The sequence below is a fragment of the Nyctereutes procyonoides genome, unplaced genomic scaffold, assembly GCF_905146905.1.
Source record: "Nyctereutes procyonoides isolate TBG_1078 unplaced genomic scaffold, NYPRO_anot_genome, whole genome shotgun sequence".
NCBI classification, from domain to species: domain Eukaryota; kingdom Metazoa; phylum Chordata; class Mammalia; order Carnivora; family Canidae; genus Nyctereutes; species Nyctereutes procyonoides.
Window position 1 is genome coordinate 39,645,499 of NW_026575136.1, and position 6,490 is coordinate 39,651,988.

The following is a 6,490-nucleotide window of genomic DNA, read 5'->3' on the forward strand; positions in this document are numbered from 1 at the left end:
GGGACTACTATCAGGTGGGAGCCTGAGACACAAGGTGCATTCCTACCAGGCTTCATCAGCTCTCATATTCTGGGTCTAGAGCCTCTCCTCCAGGAAGACTCCTGCTTCTGATACATACTGTTGTTTATAACCTGAAGACTTGTGCCTGTCTTTCTCAATGGCATAACTTTACCGAGGATGATTTGGTCCAGTCTGAGGAACATATGGCTTGAAAAAAGTTGTTCATTTGAGATTTACAAAAGAAAGGAAATGAGATTTCTCAGGCCCAAATGGGCAGCATTGCTTGATTAGTAGGTAGAGCCCTCCAAACTATATTCTGAATAGAAAATTATTTCACTTGAAGGTTATTTAACCTAAGCTAATGAACAATTTGACACACTTTAGCAACAAACAGCTAGAGCAATCCCCTCAGGAGCACCTCCTATGCCCAGGTCCCTTCTCATCCCTTGTCCCTGGTTGCTCTCCATCTGTACCTCTATTGGTTTCACCCTCTTCTTCTCATCATCCAGAAAGAACCCCTGACTTTCCCAACAATTCTCTTAAAACCTCAAATTACCAGTCACCTCTGGAGATTTTTCCTTCCATAAGCTAGATATGTAGGAAACTGTGGGATTAATCCTTGGACCCAAGACGAATTAAAAACTATAATTAAGGGGGCTCCTGGGTGGCTCAGTGGTTGAGTGTCTGCTTTTGGCTCAGAGCATGATCCCAGGTCTAGGGATTGAGTCCTGCATCAGGATCCCCGGGGGGAGCCTGCTTCTCCTTCTGTCTGTGACTTGGCCTCCCCCCGCTCTCTGGCTCTCCTGAATACATAAATAAAATCTTTTAAAAAAACCTTATAATTATTTCTCTGAACCCAGATAAGAATAGTAACTATTCATAGGATTTAGAATTCTTATGGCTCCATATGACCAGGGTTATCTGAGCTATATCAACAGAATTTCACATTCTAAATCCTGATGGCAAAAGCCAATGGAACTGACCTGGAAAGGGACTTACAGAATCCCCCTTTACATGATAAACCTGACACTTCACGGAAAGCCAGAGAAGTAGTTTTACATCTCCTAAAAGCCATAACATTTCTTGTAAAAATTGACTGGACCGTAAATGCATACCACAGAGACATCCCTCGAATCACAGACAACTCCTGTCTTCATCACCAAGTGTGTCTGCCTTCTCCATGATATTTGGTGCAGACCCTAAATAAAGATTTTGATGCTGTACCTGAAATTTGTAAAAATTCTATAGAAATAGGAAAAATAATTGGATCAGAACCTATAAAAGTTTAACTATATCCTATAAACCATTATCTGCACCTCCCCCATATTCCCTGAAGCCAGAAACAAAGGAGAGATCCAGCCTCTAGCTGAAGGCGTCTTGTCCATGGGCTTCTGATGCCCCATCCTCACCCATGTACACTCCTGTTCTTTCAGTAAAGGAACAAACTGGTGAGGATATCATCAACAAAGTTGTCCTTTCCCCTTCCTACTAACCCAAATACCATCCTGTCGTCAGTGCCTCCTGAAGCCACTTGCTCAGTGTGTTGGATCTTTGCCCTTTTCGTGTGTCCTTTCATGAAGACACACAGTGCTTTTCACCTATACCTGGGAGGCACCACAGTTTACCCGAGTAGTTGTGCCCTAGGGACTCACTGACCCTCTTATTGTGCCCAGCTTCCTCAATTAAGACTTAAAGCATCTAAATTGCTCTTGTGATTTAATTCTGACACTCTATGTAGATGATCTTCCACTTTGCTCAGAGAACAAAGCCTGTGGAAAGGATTCCATTCTCTTTCAGCCTTGGCAGAAAAGAGACATAAAGTCTCAAAAGATAAATCACAATTTTGCAAAAATATAGTCCATTGTTTAGGGCATGAACTATCTTAGGAGGAGAAAACACTCTTCTGATAGACTAAAGACTAGCCAAACTTAACCCAGGCCCCTCACAAAATGACATTTGGGAGGATTTCCAGGTTTAACTGGATTTTACACACAATGAGGACCATTTTTTATTTTATTTTATTTTATTTTATTTTATTTTATTTTATTTTATTTTATTTTATTTTATTTTATTTTATAGGACCATTTTTTTAAATTGGAGATTGTGATACCTCCTATATGGATTGACTAAATTCTCAGGGAGGGACTGAGGGACCTTTCCTCTTAGAGCTTAAAAATGATCAGGCAATCTGGAACCTGAGGAGGGATCTTCACTAGCCTCCTTCCCGGGCATCCCTAGCTATGAAACCCCCCCATCATCATTTGTAGAGGAACAATCTAGACAAGTCATTGGAGTTTTAACTCAACTTCCAGCAAAGCCCATCACTTACTACAGACTTGGGTAGAAGTGCTCTACTCTATGGGGTCATGAACTGGCTTTAATGGTTTCTGGTCCACTGCCTGCTTCTGAAAATAGGCTGCTTCTAGGGAATCTTGAAGTTCATGGTCTCTTATTGGAATAGTCTTCCAGCTGGATGGAATTCTGAATTGTTTCTTTAGCTGTGAATCATCCAAGTTGTGAAATCTGACTCTCTTGAGTTTTATTGCTGGATTTTTTGTTAGTGATAGATAGTGAGGGGTCTTCCAACAAAGTTCAAGAGCAGTTTTCTCATATGTGTCTTCCAACAGACAAAACCTCTGTCTTGAAGGTCATGAAGAGGCTGTTAGAATGATGTTGTGGGAAGGCATCCTTCACCTGCTGGTGATGGAGAGGGCAGCACATGAGTCCCTTGTGGTATTTCCCCATGTCTGTGTACAGCAGGGCAGGATTTAACAGCAGAATTGAAGTCCCTAAATGCATAGGCTTTCCCCATTGCCAGGTCATGGGTAAGTGATGTGTCCTTGAGGGAGTAAACCATGTGGCTGTAAGGGTAGTGGGGTACTTTTAGCCAAAGGAACTCAAGGTTTCTGGAAATTTTGCTAGTTTTAATTTAAGGATGTCTTTGGCTCTTTCAGCCTTTCCAGAATATTGTGGATTGCAAAGGTGGTATAGTTTTTAAGCAAGTAATAACTCTTCACAGAATTCTTTCATAATGGTTCCTATACTGTGTACCTAGATCACTTGATATAAAAGTTGGGATGCACCTGGCTGAAAACAAAATCAGAGTTTTTAGCAACTGTAAAGGGCTATAGCTTTTTGGCAAGGAAATACTTCAACCCATCCTGAAAATGTGCATACAATAACTAAAACGTATTCAAATCCCATGGAGAGTGGAAGCCAGATAAAATCCATTGAGGTTATTTAAAAGGCCCTTGAAGCTTTGGTTCCAGGCCATGTTCCATTGTGTTGGTTAATTTTATGTGTGAAGATGATGGGGTACCCAGTTTAAGCATTATTTCTGTGTGTCTGTGAGTGTATTTCCAGATAAGATTAGCATTTGAATTGGTGTACTCTGTAAAGCAGATTGCCCTCCCCATATGGGTGGGCATCATCCAAGCTACTGAGGGAATGAACAGAACAAAAGGAAGGAGGAATTAGCTCCTTTTATTCCTGCCTGCTTGCGTTACCAACAGGCTGTGGACTGGCATTGCACCACTGGCTTTCTGGGTCTTCAGCTCACACAACAGATCATGGGACTTCTCAGCCTCCTTAATTGCGAGGGTCAGTTCCTCATCATAAGTCTTCCTAACCTATGACTTTGCCATGTCCCTTTCTCCAAGATAAAGAATCAGTTATTTAAATCTATTGATAAAAACATCTATTGATCAGACTCTAGATAATTCTGAATTTTAATTCAACAACTTTCATAGAGCAATGGGCAAAATACCTGCCACCGGCAAGAGAGCAACAGAGATCTAAGGTAAGGCTTTGGTCTACATCTTTTTTTTTTTAAATATTTTATTTATTTATTCATAAAGACACACACAGAGAGAGACACACACAGAGACACAGGCAGAGGGAGAAGCAGGCTCCATGCAGGGAGCCCAACGCGGGACTCCATCCCGGGTCTCCAGGATCACACCTCAGGCTGCAGGCGGCACTAAACCCCTGCGCCACAGGGGCTGCCCTGGTCTCCATCTTTGTCACAGGCAAGCCCCTTGTTCCTGGATCTCCATGTGCCCTGGCTGGATATGGATACTACCTTTCTGGGGGCAGGACAGTTGGTGCTACTTGCCTCAGACTAATACCTCATTCACTAGGAGAAGTACTCTGAAGCTGGTCTGTATAGATAAGGTAGACACCACAAGTCTGTTAACCCTAACTTAGACATGAGCTCCAAAATGAGGCTACCTTAATCATTCAGGCACTTTTCCTGGATGGCTTTCTGATTCACTGTGATGCCAACAACCACAGCAATGCTCCCAAAGGTGGAAACTCTACAAAGAGAAGGAGAGCTACTCTTTCCCCTAGAGAAACTGTGACTAAACAGTCTACAGTAGACTGGCATACATGGTGATGGGTGATGGAGCTTGCTCTAGAGTCCTTTCTGGCTGGTCAGGGCAGGGTCTGTGCCACTGCTGATGCTTCTTGCTGTGCGTGGATCAATGAAACAGGCAAAGCGGATCAGACCACACAATGCTGTAAGGAAAAGCCATCTGTCTCTTGAACACGAATCCTCATGGTCTATGGGTTTTTTTCTCTTGTTTGGGTTGGGCAAATGAAGTTTATAATTCCAAAGCACCCTATAAGACTATGAACTGGGGGCACCTGGGGGTTCAGTCAGTTAGGCATCTGACTCTTGATTTCAGCTCAGGTCATGATCTCAGAGTCGTGGGACTGAGCCCTGTGTCAGACTCTGTCCTGGGTGTGAAGCCTACTTCAGATTCTCTCTGTCACTCTCTTCTGCCCCACCCCCAAGACTATGAATGGTTCTTGTCATTGTCCCAGTGGTCATGACATGACATTGCTCTGTCACATCCTGTCTGGTCTTGAATTCTTGTGGGCAGCTACTTTCTCAGGTCAGCCGGCTGCCATGATGACACAGCAACAGAAAGAACAGATGTCATGATATGACTGACTGGAGCCAAGGAGAGTCCCTGAGTTGTGAAGGTCACCAGCTGCCCATGAAGTGGTCAGCCTCTCACAGGGGTCAGAAAGACCAGCGAGGAGGGGGCATTGGGAGACTAAGTGGACATTTACAACAGTCTCTGTAGCCATCTGCCCAGAATGAGCAGGACTTGGTCAATGACTGCTGGCTTCTCCTATTTTCTCCTCTTCCAAATTAGAGCCAGCAGAAAAAAGTGACTCCCCACACTGTGTACCCCCAAGCATGAGCTGTCACAACTCCGCTTAGCCACCTCCAACTGCCCTGAGCCAACCGCCTCCAGTCAGAGTGTCCTCCTCTGCTTACTCCTGAGTTTCCACCAAACACAAGTGGTGGTGGCTGACTCACTTGTTGGTGCAGGATCTGAATAAATGGCAGCTGTTGTGTTCTCCCTTGGGTGATCTTCATTTGTTTCCACATGACAAACTGGATTTATGTAGATTATAAAACTGTGTGGAACAAACAGGTGATAAAAACTGAAACTGGAGTAACCTTTCCAAAACATACACTTGTTTAGATCATCCCCTTGCTTTAAAACCCTTTGCCCATTGCCCTTGGAATAAATCTACTCTTTGTAACTGGACATAATAATCCCTGATTGGTTTTCCAGCCTTCTCTCCCTTGCACTGGTAACCAAATTGGCCTTCTTTTATTTTCTGTAAACATCTTGCTCTCTTTTCCTTTCAGGCTTTGGGACAGGCCATTTCTTCTACCTGGAACACTTTTCTATCTCTCTCTTCACCTGGGTACATTTTCAGTATAGACATCACTTCCCCGGCCAGCTCGTTCCAATGTTTGCCTGGGTAAGATGCTCCTCCTGTTGTTCCTGGACTACACCATTATTCCACAAGTTGCTATCCCATCGATTACCATACCATTGTAAGCTAAATTACACTGGTCATACACCACACCAAGCTTGACTCTGTCAACCCTCCCTGTAGTGTTACAATAGTTCATGTAGATAATCTGAATTAACATATGTGAAAATTTTCTTCTGAAGAAATGATTTCTAGAATTGATTATGATAAAATTACTTTCTATTGGCAGGGTATCTAATGTTTTGCCAATTACATAATAACACCAGCACCACCCTTTCATGAAGATGGCGCGAAAGTCGAAGAAGGAAGCTCCTGCCTCTCCCAGAGCTGAAGCCAAAGCAAAGGCTTTGAAAACCAAGAAAGAGGTGCTGAAAGGCATCCAAAGTCACACTAAGAAGATCTGCACATCACCTACATTCCAACGATCTAAGACCCTGTGTCTCCGAAGCCAGCCCGAATACCCTGGAAAGAGCATCCTTAGGAGAATCAAGCTTGACCACTATGCCATCAAGAGCCTCCAGACTACTGAGTCAGCCATGAAGAAGATAGAAGATATCACACTTGTGCTCATTGCGGATGTCAAGGCCAATAAGCACCAGATCAAACAGACTGTGAAGAAACTCTACGATATTGATTGGCCAAGGTCAACAGCTTGATCAGGCCTGATAGAGAGAAGGCCTGTATTTGA

At 43.4% G+C, this 6,490-nt stretch overlaps 1 pseudogene; it reads left to right on the forward strand.

Moving 5' to 3' along the window:
• Positions 1-6,086: 6,086 nt before the first annotated feature.
• LOC129495474 (60S ribosomal protein L23a-like) lies at positions 6,087-6,490 on the forward strand (annotated as a pseudogene).